Raw genomic sequence first — 19,134 nt, forward strand, 5'->3', positions numbered from 1 at the left:
ACACACACACACACACACACACACACACACACACACACACACACACAAACACCCTCTCAAAGTGTTAAAAGCACAGGTTATGCCTCAGGTCTCTGGGCAAATGCCCAGTTCCCTCTGGACTAATTTGACCTTGGTCTGAAACAGAGGAAATGAATAAAGCTTTCTTTCTCAAACTCCATTGTGAGGGAACATTAAAAGGCCTATTTCTTGGGCTACTCAGAGGACTAGAGGCAAATTTTTAAATTGGGACCCAGCGGATTAGCCATGTGTTTCAGTGAGTGATTTAAAATCATTACTCATCTCTTTTGCTTTTAAATCTTAAGTATGTGAAATGTACACAGGCTTGGCAGCTCTGACCAGAGCCAGCTGAGTGCAAAGATAACATGTAAAAGCCATCTGTTGTCATGCTTAATATTAGTGTTCTAACCTTCTCCACCACATTGAATTACATCAAGCTTAATGGGAAAGAAGAGAATGAAGACAACTGCAGTGCACTGGTTTCAAATGGCTGTTTGTACAGCCTGTGGGGTGTGTTAAAGGATCTCAAGAGATAGAAAAACTGAGAGAAGTGAAGAGAGTACACAAAAGGAGCAATTTTGTAACTATCTTGTTAACATTTATATTTCTTTTAATAAAAAAAACACACTTGTAACTCTGACAATCCAGTTTCTTACATATTCCTCTTTTCTGTTTTCCTTTGTGTAACCCATGGTTCAAAGGTCATTTGCATAATACTATCCTCATTGGTGGAGATTGATTGCCCAACATTCCTTCAAGTCTGCCTGAGGAAGGGGAGTTCATTGAGAGAGGGTAGACTTATGAAAAAGGCCTTTGAGTTACTGGTTATATATTTGTAGCTTGAAACGTCTGTATCAATTGGTGATTATTATAGTCACAAAACAAATAAAAAATTTAAGTAGAATTTTTTATAAACAAAAACCACTGGACTTGGTATCAGAAAATCCATGTTTGAGTCTTGACTTCATTACTTATATTTTTTTTTATTTTTATAGGCAATTGGGGTTAAGTGACTTGCCCAGGGTCACCCAGCTAGTAAGTGTCAAGGGTTTGGTCTGAGGCTGGATTTGAACTCAGGTCCTCCTGACTTCAGGGCCGGTGCTCTATCCACTGAGCAACCTAGCTGCCCTGACTTCATTACTTATAGTCTGCAGAACCATAGGCACACTAAGATCAAGTTAATGTTACTATTACTAAAACTATTTATTGTATATCAAAATTATAACTACAACCTGATTTGGCAGGATTCCTTTCCTAAGAAAAAAGTAACTTTTGTATAAATGGTGGTTTATCGCTCATTATTAAAGACAGCTAAGTGGCACAGTAGGTAGAGCGCCAGGCCTGGAGTCAGGAAGACCTGAGTTTGAATCTGCCCTCAGATACTTACTAGTTGTGTGTCCCTTAGCAAGTGATTTAATCTCCATCTGCCTCAGTTGCCTCATCTATAAAAGAACTATATAAACACTAGCTATTATTATTGTAATTCTCTCAGCTGGCATATTAAGAGTTGGTAGTTTTCTTTGAAGCATTGCCCATTGTAACCTCAGAAATTTGTGCATCAAAAATCCAACAGGTTTGTTTTGGTTTTTTGCTTATTACTTGTGCAAAACTTTTTACTCCTACCCACTCTTAAGATAGCAACAACTTCTCTCAAGGTTGTTCTCAGGACATTTATTAGTGTCTAAGTGGAGCAGACTGCCTCATTATTCAACTGAAACTATTCTCTCTGAAGTTATCAATCATCTCTTACCTGCCAAATCTAATGGACTTTCCTCAATCCTCATCCTTCTTCACCTCTCTGCAGCCTTTGATGACCCTCTTCTAGACATTTCATCTTTTTTTTCTTTTATTAAGAAATTTATTTTTTTTTTTTTTTGGTTTTCAACATTTACTTCCACAAGGTTTTGAGTTCCAAATTTTCACCACATCTTGCCCCTCTCCCCACCCCAAGATGGCATGCATTCTGAATACCCCTTCCTCTAGTCTGCCTTCCCTTCTATCTCTCCCTCCCCTTCTCTTATCCCCTTTCCCTTCTATTTTCCTGTAGGACAGGATAGATTTCTGTACCCCATTTCCTGTATTTCGTATTTTCCAGTTGCATGTGAAAACATTTTTTAAAACATGTGTTTTTAAAACTTTGGGTTCCAAATTTTCTCCCTTCCCAAATATCTTCCCACTCACCCTCATTGAAAAGGCAAGCAATTCAATATAGGTTATACATGTGCAGTTATGCAAAACACTTCCATAGTAGACATGCTGTGAAAAACTAACTCTATTTACCTTAATCTTTTCCCACCCCCCCATTTATTCTATTCTTTTGACCCTGTCCCTCCTCAGAAGTATTTGCTTCTGATTACCCCCTTTCCCAATCTGCCCTCCTCTCTATCATCCCCCTATTCGCTTGCCTCCTTCCCCCCATCCCATTATCCTATAGGGTAAGACATTTCAAATACACACTCAATTGGATATGGAAATCTGTCTTACTTTACAGGACATTTTATCTTCTGTCGAGTTTTTGTGATACTGCTCTCTCATGCTTCTCCTCCTACCTATCTAACTGTTCTTCTCAGTCTCCCTTACAAGATTTTCATCCAGGACACAATCTGGGTGTCCCTCAAGGCTCTGTCCTGGGCCCTCTTCTCTTCTCCCTCCATTCAATTTCACTTGGTAATCTCAACAGTTCCCATGGATTCAATTATTATCTCTATGCTGATCATTTTCAGATTTATTTGTGGAATTCTACCCTTTGTCTTGGCCTTCAATATAGTATCTTGAAGTGCCTATCGGCCATTTCAAATGGATGTCTCATAGGCATCTTAGACTGAACATGCCTAAATCTGAATCTTTTCCCCCAATCCTCCCTTCTTCCTAACTTCCTAATTACTATCAACGGTAACACTATCCTTCTAGTCACCCAGGAGTAACCTAGGTGTTAATTCTCACCCTCATATCCAATCAGTTGTCAAGCCTTGTCAATTTTATCTTCATAATATCTCTTGTATATATCCTCTACTCTACTCTGACATTACCACCACCCTGGTACAAGTTCTTATCACCTCATACCTGCTGCAATAGCCTGCTGGTTGGTCTCCTTGCCTCAAATCTCTCCCTACTCCTATCTATCCTTCACACAAATGTCAAATTCAATCAATAAATATTTATTAAGCATCTACTACATCCAAGCACCATGCCTAGAGCTGGAAATATAAAAAGGCAAAAGATAGTTCCTGTCCTCAAGGAGCTTACAATCTAATGGGGGGGACAACATGCAAACAAATATATACAGGACAAATAAGAAATGATTAAAAGAGGAAAAGCACTGGAATTAAGAGGTTTTAGGGAAGGCTTCCTATAGAAGATGAGATTTTAATTGGGAATTAAATAATTGAGAGATCTTTAGGTCAGAAGTTGGAGTGGAGGAGAGAACATTCCAGGCATGGGAGACAACCAGGGAAAATGCTTGGAGCCAAGAGATGGAGCATCTTGCTCATGCAATAGCCAGGAGGCCAGTGTCACTAGAACAAAGTGTAGGCATTGGTAAGTAAGTTGTAAGAAGATTGGAAAGGTAGGAGGGGACTAGATTATGAAGGGTTTTGAATGTCAAACAGAGCATTTGGTATTTGCTCCTGGAGGCAATAGAAAACCATTGGAGTTTATTGAGTAGGGGGTGATACGATTTGACCTGCATTTCAGAAAAATCACTTTAGTAGCTGAATGGAGAATGGATTGGAATAGGAGAGACTGGAGGCAGGCAGACCCACCAGCAGGTTATGACAATAATCAAAGTGTGAGGTGATCAGGTCCCACACTATAGAGGTGGCGGGGTCAGAGGAGAGAAGGGGAAGTATTGAAGGAATTCAGGATGACTTGTAGGTCGGGAGCCTGAGGGTTTGGGAGGATGGTGTAATAACTCTACAGTAATTGGTAAGGTAAGAGGTGGGAATGGTTTAGGTGAAAATATAGTGAATTCTGTTTTGGCTATATTGAGTTAAAGATGTCTACTGGATACCCAGTTTGAGATGTCTGAAAGGCAGTTAAAAATGTGAGATTGAAGGTCAGCAAAGAGGATGAGACAGGATAGATAGATTTGAGAATCATCAGCCTAGAGATGATCATTAAATTAATGGGAACTGATGAGATCACCAAGTGAAGTAATATATAGAAAGGAGAGGGCCTGAGTACAGAACCCTGAGGGACACCTACAGCGATCTTTTCTTTTCTTTTTTTTTTTAGGCAATTGGGATTAAGTGACTCGACCAGGGTCACACAGTTAGTAAGTATCAAGTGTTTGGTCTGAGGCTGGATTTGAATTCGGGTTCTCCTGACTTCAGGGCCGCTGCTCTATCTACTTCGCCACCTAGCTGCCCCTACAGTGATCTTCTTAAATCACAAGTCTGATCCCCTACCCAGCCTTCCCCCTGCCCCCATTCAATCAATTGTAGTGGTTCTTATTGAATCTAGGATCAAATATAAAATACTCTGGCATTTAAGGCCTTTCATAACCTGACCCCTTCCAAACTTTTCAGTCTTCTTACACCTTATAGCTCCCTTTGTGAGGAATGTTAACAGTTTGATTCCCACAGAATTGATGAGAAAAGAGGACAGGGGGAGATTAGGTTATTGATTAATTGATTTCTTGGTTTATTGGTTTACACAAATATGTAAACAAGATAAGGGAATGAATGGGATAATATAGGGTGAAGCCCCCTAAGGGGAATGAACTAACCCTGACCTCAGTTACTTTTCATACTTATGACTGTTGCCAGACCGCACCCAGATGCCTTGCAGCACAATCTGGCTAAACCGGATGTTCCATGTGGCTAAATTGGATGTTCTGGTTGTGCTAAGAGACCACTCCCCTCTAACTTGTTTCGAACTTCCTTCCGTAGAAGTTAGAATTCCGCGAATAGATTGTGCCCCTAATATTCCCAGCCAATGGGTTGGTGGGAAGGGGGTTAGGGTGGGGATATTGCGGATAGGGTCTATATATTCTGCTTTACAAGACACTCCAACGCACAGCCTGGCTGGAGCCATCTTGAGCGAATGCTGGGTGTGTCCTTTCTCATGAGAAAGCAATAAAGCTCCTTTTTGCCTTTCTTAAGAAAAAGTCTCTGATTTGATTATTTTGGGGGTCACAAACACCCCACACACCTTCTTCCACCATGTACTACTATGTGATCCAGTGATACTGAATTATTGGCTGGTCCTCATACTAGATACATCACCTCTTGATTGGACATTTTCATTTGCTATCCTCTATGCCTGGAACTATCTCCCTCCCCATCTCTTCCTCCTGGCTTCCCTGCTAAAGTCCTACCTCTCCAAGAAGTCTTTCCCAATCTCCCCTTAATGCCAATGCCTTCCTTCCATTGGTTATCTCCAATTTATCCTGTATACATCTTGTTTGTACATAGTTGTTTCCTCCATTAGAGTGTGAACTTCTTGAGAGCAGGAACTGTCTTTCTTTGCATCCTCAGTGCTTGGTACAGTGCCTAGCACATAGTATGTGCTTAATAAATTCTAGTTGGCTGACTGATTACCCAACTTAGATAACCCAGTGTCAATGACACTATATTAGCTTTAGGTTAATCATGAGAATTAACTCATCATAGATTTCCCCTGAAAAGGTCTTGAATATGTGCCAAGGCCAAATTTCCTCAAAAAACAGCCATGAAAGTTGGTCCTAGTGGCACATACCTGTGCTCCCCTACTACTGGGGAGGCTTGGGCTGCGTAATCACTTGAGCTCCCAAGTTCTGAGCTGCAGTAGAACTAAAGATGATTGAGTATCTGTACTATGTCTGGCACCAATATGGTGAGCTCCCAGAATCAGGGGGTCATCAGGCTGGCTAAGGAGGGATGAACTAGCTAAGTTAGGAAATAGATCAGGGATGATCAGCAATGAGATAAGGCTTATAAGTGGCAATGGCACTTTCAGTCTAAGCAAGATAAGGAGTTATTATTGTTCAGTCATTTTTCAGTCGTGTCTGACTCTTCGTGACCCTATTTGGGGTTTTCTTGGCAAAGATGCTGGAGTAATTTGCCATTTCCCTCTCCAACTCATTTACCAGATGAGGAAACTGAGGCAAACAGGATCACTCAGCTAGTAAGTGTCTGAGGCCAGATTTGACCTCTTGAAAATGAATCTTATTAACTCAGGCCCACCATTCTATCCACTGCCCACCAATCTGCCCCAAGATATGGAGACCCAGTCTCAAAAAACAAACAAAACCAAACTGATGATGATTGCCAAAAAAAACTGTCCATGAGTCAGGTATGTACGCCCTGGCCAATTAGCACTCCTAAAACTTCAAGAATAGGAAGTGCTGTCAACAGTAGAGTTTGTTGTTGTTGTTGTTGTTGTTGTTTTCTATATAAGAAGGAACAATCCAGACTCGAATTGTGTTGTAATCTTCTAATCCTCTCATATATACTGATGATAGCTTACAGAAGGCTAGTGGAGCAATAGAAACTCTATAAGTCTAGAGGAGTGTGCCCTTCATCTGGCAGTAGCTAAGAGGTCCTTGGCAACATTTATATTCTCTATATTAACTCTTCATTAGATATCCAACTGGCTATAATTGAGATACTCCTATTAACCCCTATCTTGAATATATATGTGTCTGTCTGTGTGTGGTGTGAGTTGGATTTTATTTTGGTTTTTCCTTTTAGTGGTGCAGAAGTAATGTTTATGACATAACTATTCATTTAGAGAGCAGTTGCTGCTAAATGTTGGGGAATGAGTAGAAGAACCTCCTCACTTCTCCCACCGTTGGAATAGCTTCCTAAACCTTGGAGAATATGGGCTCTAGAATAGATTGGATTATTTGTTGACTAAGGATAAGTTGAGCAGATAGGTGGCTCAGTGGATAGAGCTCTGCACCTGGAGTCAGGAAGACTTGAGTTCAAATCTGGCCTCAAATACTTACTGGCTATATGAGCCTGGGCAAGTTACTTAACCTTGTTTACCCCAGTTTTCTCATCTGTAAAATGAGCTGTAGAAGGAAATGACAAACCTCTCCAGCATATTTGCCAAGAAAACCCGAAATGGGGTCACCAAGAGTCAGATGTGACTGAAAATGACTGAACAACTGATGGATAAATTTGATTGGGAATGGCTACAACAACTCTCAAAGATTATCTACTAAATTGTAGAGGGGTTGAATTCTGCAGAGATAGAGAAAGCACTTACACCGAAATCACAGAGACTTGAAGCAAAATATAAGAATCAGAATTGTTAGAATCAGAGAAAATTCTATTCAAATTCCATCTCTGCCATTTACTAGCTATGTGTTCTTGGGTAAATCACTTCAACTCTCTGTGCCTGTTTTCTTTTCTATAAATTATAAATGAGGCGGTCAGACTAAATGGTAATGTCCAAATGTCTTTACAATGTATTATAAGGGCAGATGCTAGTGTTAGGAGTCTGGCGGGCATACACGCAGGACCAGTAGTGTACTGGTAAATGTTTAACAACAGGCTGTCTGGGGACAGGAAGATGTATGAATTACATACTTTTAAGTTTAATCTGCATTACTAATATTTCCTCCACCAATTTCTTAAGTCTATAATTCAACAAAACAATAAATCAAGCTTTTATTTGTATTATTTGCTGATTTCTGAAGTGTAAATGCTCATACTGAAAATTTAGCAATCTTCTCTACCCAACCTAACTCCAGAACACTCATGGCAGATTGTATGACTTGATAGTCCTCTATCATACCAGAAGTAACAGAGTTGGTGCCTCCTGTCTCATCTAAGAGATATGAAGAATAAAGCAGCCCAAAAAGTTTTTAGGAGACTGAGGGAGGGGGTGAAATAAAGGCAAAGAGGGAAGGGAGAAGCTCTTAAAGTGTGATTCGGGGACCACAAGACGTCCAAGTTCAGCTCATGGTCTTGTCTCTTAGGTAAAAACATTTATACTAGAGTGATGTATTCAGGCTCACTTCCATCACAAATGAATAGTTTAGTGATAGGTTCCTCTTCCAAATCAAGTTCATCTTTCCATTCCATTCCAGTGAAGTCAGGCAATACCTAGGATGCTATGTTCAGTTGGGGGCACCACCTTTTAGGAGAAACATTGGCAGGCTAGAGTGTATACAGAGGAAAGCAATCAGTCTCCTGAGAGGATTCAAAACGTCATATGGAAATCCACTTGAGGCATCAGAATGTATAACCCAGAGAAGACAAGACTTAGGGACTGCACAACAGCTCACATATTTTGCTTGTTCCCAGGAAGCAGAACTGGGACCAGTGAGTGGAAATTATAGGGAGGCTGATTTTAACTTTATATAAGGAAGAGCTTCCTAACCAGGAAGAGCCACCTCAAAATGTAACGGTTTCTTTCCAAAGGTAATTGGCTCATGGCTTCTAGACATCTTCAAGGAGAAGCCAAGACTATCTGTCTAAGATGTTATGGATATTAATCAGTTGGACCAGCCAAGAACCTTCTACCTAAGAGGTTCCCTTCCCTATTCCAGTTGCTAAATGTCACAACCAGCTTAGAAAGATGTCTGCCTTTTTAAAAGAATATATATAGGGCAGCTAGGTTGCTCAGTGGATGGAGCACTGGCCCTGAAGCCATGAGGACCTGAGTTCAAATTCAGCCTCAGACCAAACACTTGATACTTACTAGCTGTGTGACCCTGGGCAAGTCACTCAACCCCAATTGCCTAAAAATAAATAAATAAAAGGATATATAGAATCAGACACAAATCTGTAAGAAATAGGTATTTCTCTCTTGTATTTAATAACTAATTATTGTATTAGGACCTAGACTTTTCCCCTATTCTACTTCCTCATCCAGATATCAACTAGAGCGGGAAATCACTCAAAGATTTATCCAGGCCAGGATCTAATCAGATAGTAAAAGAAATTCAAAGTTTGGGCTAATGGATGTATTCCTGCTCATTGTGTTTGCTCCCACAGGTCTGGGGAAGTGTTGGTTCTCCCTTTTGTCAGATAGATGATATGGAGATTGATGTCTCTTGGACCAAGATTTGGATGATCCTAGTCAAGTACCCCAAGACCCTTATGTGATATGGCCCAGTCTTTCATTGTAATATCCGTTTTCTCATTAATTGTTAATCAATAAAAGTTGATTGCCATACCTCAGGAGCACTTGCTCTTCCAAGGGCACATAAAATGTAAGCCCACCACCATTAGGGGTCTTTGGTCTAAGAGAGATGGCCAAATGATCATCCTTTTTTTAATAAATGTGCTGGCCTTATTAATAAAGTAATTAAATTACCCAGAAACCATGTCAATCAGAATTTTTTAATCATCACAAATCAAAGAAGTTTTAGAACTAGAAGGAATCTTGGACATCATGTAGTCCAACACCTATTTTACATATTAGAAAACTGAAGACCACAGATGTTAAGTAACTCAATCAAGGTTATGGCAAAATTAATGACAAAGCCAGTACTAGAATCTAATTCTACTGATGCCTAAACTAATGCTATTTTCGTTACACTATGATATATCTAAATAGGTCCCACTGATTATATCGAAAAGCAACATAGTGTAGTGGTTCTAGTGTTGGACTTGAAGTCATGAAGAACTGGGTTTGAATCTTCTCTGACACATTTTTTTTTTTTGGTGAGGCATTTGGGGTTAAGCAGCTTGCCCAGAAACACACAACTAAGAGAGTGTTATGTGTCTGAGGTTGGATTTGAACTCAGGTCCCCCTAACTCCAGGGCCGGTGTTCTATCTACTGCATGATCTAGCTGCCCCTCTCTGACACATTTTCTGAGTGACATGGTAAAGTCACTTAACATCTCCAAGTCTCGAATTTCTTCATCTGTAGAATGGGAACAAGAACATTTGTATAGGCAGTTCTGTTATAATGAGACACCACTCTATGAAAAATTGAACAATAAAAATCATAGAACTATTAGGGAAAATGGGGTTAGGGAAACAATGCTCAAAAACTTTGACAGTGATAAAAAAAAAGATGGAAAACTATTAAAAATGGTAGCATAGTTTTATATAGGTCAAATGGTTAAGAAATAAATCAATACTACAATAGTGCTTGTATCAGTGGCCTGGGGCTGCTGCTTGGCTTGGGTCTGGGCTGCAAGAACAAATTTGGTCAGCTAAAACAGCCTCCAGGTAGAAGTTATGGTGGAAGGGTGGGGGTGATGGAGACTAGCCCTTCTCTACTCTCAGCTCTTCCTGCACCAGAAGGTATACAATATAAATATGGCACTTTGCCTTGATAAAGATCTGAAATTTATTTGTGGAAGTTGACATCAGAAGGGTTTGAGCTTGTGAGTGAGTAATGGTGAGGTGTTGCAGTTTTCTGCTTTCTTGCAGAAGCAAACTCAAAATTCAAGTTATGCTCTAAGGATTACCTCATTCTATCAATCACACTGGAACAATTTTGCATTTTCAAAACACATGTTGTAGCAGAACTGACTGTAGAATTTACCTTCTAGACTTCTTGGGATTGCAAAGTGCTTTGCAATCTTGAACCAATCTGTAAACTTTGTTAAGTGCTTACTATGTGCTAGGCACTGGGGATACAAATATTAGAGTGAAACGATCCCTGCCCTCAGAGTTTACATTGTACTAATAATACTATATACATGTCAGCTATTGTAATGGTATTACAGTATTCCTCCCATCTATAAATCTAAATGGTAGACGTACCTTCCACATTTTGTGCTAAGGCTGATGCTCCAGAACCAACGTATAGAACTAGCAAGAAGATTGTGAAAGAACCCCTTCCACACCGTGGGTTAATTTTGCCCTCAGATAATTTAACTTCAACAAATTTTTGTGGGAATCAAATAGAAATCAGCAATTTGTGTAGCATGATTGAAGAGACTACAGACTCCCCTAGTATTTATAAACTTGGAAGTGAAGGAAGATAAGCCAAGAGAAAACAGGCTAGACAGATACTATTTACCGCAAGAAGGTATGATTCATTTATTCCTAACTTTTAATGATTTTTTAAAAGCATAAAATGTTATTGTATTTTATGAAAAGCTATTGATATGGTTGTGTGATTTAAAGAAAATTATTCTTGTTATTCACATGGTCTATTGTGTTTGTAGTTTTCCTAATATTGAATCTACCTTGTATAAATCCAACCTTATTATAGTGTATAATCTTTTTAATACTTTGCTATAGATGATTTTAGGTGATATTTTCATTCAATATTTTTACACAGATATTCATTAGGGATCTTAGTCTATAGTTTTCTTTAATTCCCAGTTTAGGACCATATTTGTTTGTCTCAGAGAACTGCTTTGGTAAGATGACTTTCTTTACTATTTTTTCAAGTAATTTATGTAATATTGGAATTAATTATTTTCTGAAAGTTTATTAAAATTCACTTGTAAATCCATCTGGTCCTGTTTTATTTTGTTTTTCCTTAGAAAGCCCATTTATGGCTTACTCAAATTATTTTTTTCTGGTATTGGGTTATTTAAATTCTCTATTTCTTGTTCTGTTAACCTGGGTATTATATAATTTTTTAAATATTCATCCATTTCATTTAAGTCTTTAGTTTTGTTTGCATGTAATTGTGCAAAATGGTTCTAATAACTTTTTAAAAAATTTCCTCTAGCTAGCTGGTATAGTAGATAGAGAGTGCTATGCTTAGAGTCAGGAAGACCTGATTTCAAATCTACTAGCTCTATGATCTTGGGCAAGTCACTTAACCTTTTTCTACCTCAGTTTCCTTAAATATAAAATGGAGATAATAATAGTACCTACCTTATAGTGTTGTTGTGAGTATGAAACGAGATGATATTTGTAAATTGCTTAGCGTGGTGCTTGATATATATAGTAGGCACTTAAGAAATGCTTGTTTTCTCCCCTACTTCCATCTTTATTATGTATCCTCCTTTTATTTGGTTTTTCTACTTTTACTTTATTACTTAACAGGTATTTCTTTTAAAAAACTAGATCCTACTTTTATCTATAAATTCATTTTTGTTTCCAATTTTACATATTTGTTAATTTTTCAGAATTTCTGTTTTTGTGTTTAGATGGTGTTTTTTGCTTTGATTTTTTTTAGGATTTTTCCGTTGCTGTATGCCCAATTTATTGATCTGTTCTTCTCTTCTACTGGTAAAAATGCTTAGAGCTATAAATTTTCCCCTAAGGATTGATTTTAGGTGCATCTCAAAAGTTCTGGTATATTTTCTCATGGTTGTCATTTTCCTTATGAAATTACTTATTGTTTCTAGGATTTACTCTTTGACACACTAATTCTTTAGAATTAAATTATGTGATATCTATTTAAGTTTGAATACTTTCTTCAGATCATTTTTTATGAATAAAATGAGGGGCTATAACAAATTATGCTACAGCTGAACTGCTATAAAAGCTTTTGACAAAATTGAACACTCATTTCTATGAAAAACTGTAGAGATCATACCAACAAACTGACTTTTCCTTAATGGAAGAAATAGTGCATATATAAACCCAAGAGCAAATATTATAGGTAATGCAGTAAAGTTAGAGATCTTTCCAATAATATCAGAGATTAAAAGTAAGGATGCCCCTTATTCATAGCACTATTTCACGCAGTGCTAGAAATGTTAGCTGTAGCAATAATACAAGAAAAAGAGATTTATGGAATAAGCATAGGCAAAGAAAAAACAAAAATATCACTTTTTGTAGATAATATGATAGTATACTTAGAGAATCCTAGAGAGTCCATTAAAAATTTAATTGAAATAATTAATAACTTTAGCAAACTTGTAAGACATAAGATAAATCCACATAAATCATTAGCATTCTTATATGTAACCAACAAAACCCAGTAAGAAGAGTTAGAAAGAAAAATTCTGTTCAAAATATTTACAGAAGCTATACAATTTTATGAAGTATAACTTCAAAGATTCAGCCAGGGACTATCTAAATCTAATATAACAAACTCTTTGCAAGAAAAAAAGACCAACCTAAATAATTGGAGAAACATTAATTATTTGTAGGAAGGTCAAGCCAATATTATAAAAATGACAATACTACCTAAATTAATTTACTTATTCAATGCTGTATCAAACTCCCAAAGGAATATTTTATAGAGAGATAGAAAAAATAACAAAATTCATATAGAGAAACAAAAAAAGTGGGAAGGATGGGAGTGTATTAGTGCCAAACCTCAAACAATACTATAAAGCAGTAATCATTGCAATGATTTGGTACTGGTTAAAAAGAAGTTGATTAAAAAAAAAAAGAAGTTGATTACTAGAACAGATTAAGTACACAACAGACAGAAGCAAAGTAGCACGTTATTTGATAAACTCAAAGACCCCTGTTGTTGGGGGAAGAGCTCACTCTTTGAGAAAAACTTCTGGGAAAACTGGATGGTAGTTTGGCAGAAATTAGGTTTAGAACAACATTGCACACCATATGCCAAAATAAGTTCCAAATGTATACGTGCCTTAGATATAAAAAATCATATCATAGACAAAGAAGAGGCGCAAGGAAGCATTATCTTTCAGATCTAGGGATGTGAATAAAGTTCCTGATTAAACAAACAATAGAGAGGACCACGTAAGATAAAACGGACAATTTCAATTACATAAAATTTAAAAGTTTTTGTATAAATAAACATAATGTAGTAAAAAATTAGAAGTGAAACAGGCAAATGGGAAAGGATCTTTGAAACATGTTTCTCTAATAAAAGTCTCGTTTCTGAAATATATAAGGAATTTATTCAAATTTATAAGAACTAGAGTTATTCCTCTATAGATAAATGGCCAAAGGGTGTGGCCAGGCAGTTTTCAAAGAAGAAATCCAGGCTATCAGCAAACTCATGAAAAAATGCTCTATATCACTAATTATTGAATAAATGCAAATTAGAGAAATTTGGAAGTTCTACTTCATACATATCAGACTGGCAAAGATGACAAAAGAGGAAAATGACAAAAGCTGCAGGGGCTTTGGGAAAACTGGTATATGATGTGCTTTGATAGAGTTGTGAATTAATCCAGCCATTCTAGAAAGCAATTTAGATTATGTCCAGAAAGTTAATAAACTGTGCATACCCTTTGACTACTGGGCCTATAAACCCAAAGAAATCAAAAAAGGAAAAAAAAACTACATGTATAAAAATATTTAGAGTAGCTAGATAATTAATAAAGTGATGCAATGGCCATTCTGCAGTTTTAAGAAGCTCATGAGCCAATGTGCATAACTACAAGTATCACAGACGTCATACCACCATTTCATATCATATTCCTGTAGTTGTCTTGGTTCCTGAAGCTTCTAGTTTGGCACAGGAACTCATTAGTTCTTCCCTCCAAAGTTACCTCTGTGACTGACAGCTCCTTTTCCTCATGATTTTGCAAACCTGGGAGCCCTTTTTTTCCTTCCTCTCTTACAAACTTTATGTCTACAACATCATAAAGAAAGGTCACTTGATTTCCTTTGAGGTTGCTTGGGTGCCTTCAACTTTGGGCCCATGGAATCACAAGAATTACTTGGCTCCTTTCAGAGTAACTCACTACATCACTTTTCTCCTATGCTAACCAGCTCACTCAGCCAATCATTCAATCAATAGAGATTTATTAAGTGCCTACTATGTGCCAGGTACAGTGCTAAGTGCTGGGGATAGAAACAGAGGCAAAAGACAGTCCCCTGCCCTCAAGGAGATTACAATCTAATGGGAGAGGCAAAAATATAGACAAATGTATAAAACACTATTTATATACGTAATAGCATAGAAATTCTCATCTACCCTTATGGAGCTTCTTGGAGCATTGTTGGAATGGAGTATCACCCAGCAGAGACTTCTCATTGATGGCAGCCTACCAGAAGAAGCAATTTGGTATAGTGGAAAGTATAGTCTACGGGCCTGGGAATCAGGAAGACCTGAGTTTGACTAATGCCTTAGATACTCACTAGTTCTGTGACTTTGAACAAGTCACTTAATCTCCATTTCCTCAATTGTACAGTGGGTGTAATAATAGCATCTATATCCCAAGGTTGTTGTGATCATCAAACAAGATGAGATATGTCAAGGACTTTGTTAACCTTAATGTGCTTTAGTAATAGATAAATATAATATATATGGTATATATAGTATACAGGATATATATATAGTATATAGAATATATACTATATATTATATAGTACATATAATATATATTAATAATATAGTAATAGATATATAAATAACATGTAATATCTTATAGATTGAGCAATCATACTGAACATTCAGATCTCAACTTCCTTACACCTTATTATACGGTCTTCATCAGTTCTGTACTTGAACTAAAATTCATCATCTGGTATCATCCTCTGGTGATGAGTCTGAGAATAGGCTGGTTCTTAGGTAGCAAACTCAGTCAGTCAAGTGCGCCTGTACTTGAAACTTTCACAGCTTGGTAGCATCTGCCAGAGCATACTCTCTACTAACACAGCCTTTGACAAATCTCATTATCTTCCTTCCCCCAACAGAGAATCAGAGTAGAACTTTAGAGTGGATGCATAACATTAGTAATAGTATAGAAGATAAGTCATTTGGGTATGTAAAGCCAGTTCTCAGAGAAAGTCTTAGTTACAAAGATATTTGACTCTATTTAGGTCTAAAAGTGAATGACCTAATGACGAATGTATGTACTGAGCAGCCTAGTTATTGTTAAAATTACAGATACTTGTACCAGCACATCTGAAAGCCCCTCAAGTCATGGCAACAAAGATGACGGCATAGCAAAGACAGCTGCTACTGTACACATGAAAAAATAGAGCAGAGAAAAAGGCAATTATCTGCTGGAGGAGTCCAGGTCGTGAGTGACTGAGGAGAAGGGGGTGGAAAGATGAGCAAGGTAAGAGTCTCAAAGAGAAGGTTGCAGGGAGGGCTTTAAAACTAGAGCATTCTTCCCCCTCCCTTTCTCTATCACTAAACTGTCTCGTATTTTCTAAATAAATACTTTGTTCCTATTAGGGATAATGCAATGTTTGGAGAGCAGATGCCAGCATTATCTCATCATTCTCCATACCTGGGATGCAGCAAAAGAGATGATTATTGAGGCAGTCAGGTGGCCTAGAGTGGATAGAGTACTGGATTTGGAATCAGGAAGACCTAAGTTCGAATTCAGCCTCATATCCTTATTAGTTGTGTGACTCTGGGCAAGTCACTTAACCTTTCTCTGCCTCAGTTTCCTCATCAATAAAGTGGGGATAACAAAATTACCTATCTCCCAGAGCTGTTGAGAGGATCAAGAGAGATAACATATGTAAAGTGATTTGTAAATTTTAAAGTGCTATATAAATGAGAGCTATTATTATTATCATCAAAAGATGTCTATGGGGAACAGACTGTTTTTTAAAGTCAATCGCTCACAAAATGAAAAACTTGACATTTAATGTTGATGAGGGTAGGGAGATTGGGCACATAAATGAAAATTATGAAAATTAGGGTAGTGGGCTCACTGTGGAAAAACAGTAACTTCCACTAATGGAGATCAGTCACTCATGGGTAACTTGAGATCATGAGATCTTAGATTTAGAATTAGAAGGGTCATCTAGCTCAGTGGCATCTTTCACCTTTTAAAAAATATTCCTTCCATTTTTTCCTTCCTTTCCCCATCAGAGTTGAAGGCCAGTACTGAAAATCATCCTGCCATGTCCTTGTTCTACTCCATCAGTCTCTGATATGAAGTGGGGCCCCAGGGATGGGTTATGACGTGATTAAGCAAGTGCCAGGAACATGAGCACCTCAGAAGAATAAACACATGTGTAGATAATAGCTGACATGTACACAGCTCTCTCTTGTGATCATCATAATAAGAGCTTCAGTTCAGTCGTTTTCAGTCGTGCTCAACTTTTCATGAACCATTTGGGGTTTTCTTGGCACAGATACTGGAGTGGTTTGTCATTTCTTCTCCAGTTTATTTTGTAGATGAGGAAACTAAGGAACAGGGTTAAGTGACCTGCCAGGGTCACACAGCTAGGAAGTGTCTGAGGCTCAACTTGAACGCTCTATCCACTGTGCCACCTAGCTGCCCCATACTAGCTAACACTTATCTATTACTAAAGCACTTTAAGATTAACAAAGTCCTTGACATATCTCATCTTGTTTGATGATCACGACCTTAGGATATAGATGCTATTATTGCACCCACTGTACAATTGAGGAAAAGGAGATTAAGCGACTTGTTCAAAGTCACAGAACTAGTGAGTATCTAAGGCATTAGTCAAACTCAGGTCTTCCTGATTCCCAGGCCCATAGACTATACTTTCCACTATACCAAATTGTTTCTTCTGGTAGGCTACCGTCAATGAGAAGTCTCTGCTGGGTGATACTCCATGCCAACAATGCTCCAAGAAGCTCTATCACTGTTCAAACCATCCAACCACTGAAATTAAAGGAGATAACAACTACATATAGGAGATAATAATCACTTACATTTATAAAGCACTTTAAAGTTTGCAAAGCACTTCAAATACATTATTTCACTTCATCCTTATGCCAACTCTGTAAGGTAGATACTGTAAGTATTATTTTCATGTTGCAGATGAAGAAACTATGACTAAATAACATGCCCAGGTGTTGGTGGGATTTTAATCCTTGCCCCTCTTGGCTCCCAGTTCAGCATTCTTTAACACCATGTGATGCCGCTGTTCCCTGTCAGAATTTATGGACTAATAGGATTTAGAGCTAGAAGGGGCCTTGGGTGCTCATCTTATCAATCCAGTCATTTTACTGATAAGGAAACCGAGATCCAGTGAAATAATGGAACCACAGAGATAGAACTGAAAGGCACTTTCAGGCTCATCTGCTTCATTTTATAGAAAAGGAAATTGAAGACAAAAAGGTTAAGTGACTTGTCCACGGTCATAAAGATTACAGAGGTATGTCTTTGGTTGTTAAAAACCAGGTAACACAAAATTTGCAGAAGCTTCTATTTTTCTTTTTTTGGGGGGGGTGGGGGTTTCCCATTGAGAAATTTATTTAAACAGATCAAATAAAACAGGTGCCTCCTTGTCTCTGCACTTAGAACGTGTTGGGCCTCTTGGTAGTAAAGCGTGGTTTGTGCTGGCCACGCAGAACTCTGTGGGGCAGAGAGAACTTGATTTTGGAGTCATGAAACTGCTTGACTGCAGGCTGGCGGCACTTGCTGACAGGAATTTCTTCCACTTGCATGATCTGGATAGAGTGTGCCTGGGCATGGTAACGGGCTCCCATATCTCGGTAGTGCTGAGTGATGGCACCAGCAGTGGTTAGGTCCCTGTAGTCCCTGTACATGTTGTGGGTTCCACTCCTGGAACCGTAGCACAGCCAAATGCCAAAGTTTTTCACCCTAAGAGGGGACTTTTCAAAGACTTATCCACAGTATACAATTTCTCCGTTAGACTTTTTCATCTTTCTCAGCTGGGAAACAAAGTACCAGAATCGAGACTTTGCTACAACATGATTAGGAGCAAAGATCCACATCGGATAAAGAGGCAGCACTAGACTCTTGGGAGTAGGCAGGCAGCCTACTCCCTTATAGAATATAAGGCAGTCCAACTACCCTACATTCTCTCAGGGTGCCTGAGGCCTTCATGGTGCTATCACCTCACTCCCCACCAACCTATAAGAGTGAACTTCTATTTTTCAGATGGTATGAGGGGTGAGCCTTCTATCCTTAAGCTATGTCTTGTTGATTAAAGTTAACAAGGGACTTGGGCAAGACAGATGTCCACTCTCATATCTGGTACAATGAACACTCAGACCCTGAGGGTTCAAACAAACAGTACTCTTACTGAAAACATTCCATTTCCCTCAGGTAAAAGCAATTCCTAAGATATTAAAAGCAGCTCAGGAAGATATAGATAAAAGTCAATAATTAAGGAGGCTCTCTGGAGTCTCTTGAGGTCCCCTGCCAAAGTCCTAAAAACTGCTTTTGTACTTTTCTTGCCCAAAGGATCTACAGTTGGGTTCTCGATCAATCTACCTAGGGGTAAAGTTAAGCCCACTGCCCAAATTCACTGCCTCTATGTTGTCAATTACCTTGTTTGTGAAGTTGTAGGAGTGTGAGGGGTTAACTCAGGCCTCCTCAATTCCACCAGCATCCTTGACCACAGCAACAGGACTCAGCATGATCCTAGCAATCTGTTTTACACTCCATTTCCCTGGTAAAGTCCTGGACAGGGTGTGCTCTGAGT

General features: G+C 38.3%; 1 pseudogene; it reads right to left on the reverse strand.

Moving 5' to 3' along the window:
- Positions 1-17,980: 17,980 nt before the first annotated feature.
- Positions 17,981-18,533, reverse strand: LOC114030010 (annotated as a pseudogene).
- Positions 18,534-19,134: the final 601 nt, after the last annotated feature.

Source organism: Vombatus ursinus, unplaced genomic scaffold (genome assembly GCF_900497805.2).
Source record: "Vombatus ursinus unplaced genomic scaffold, bare-nosed wombat genome assembly UNPS02014945.1, whole genome shotgun sequence".
Lineage (NCBI taxonomy): Eukaryota > Metazoa > Chordata > Mammalia > Diprotodontia > Vombatidae > Vombatus > Vombatus ursinus.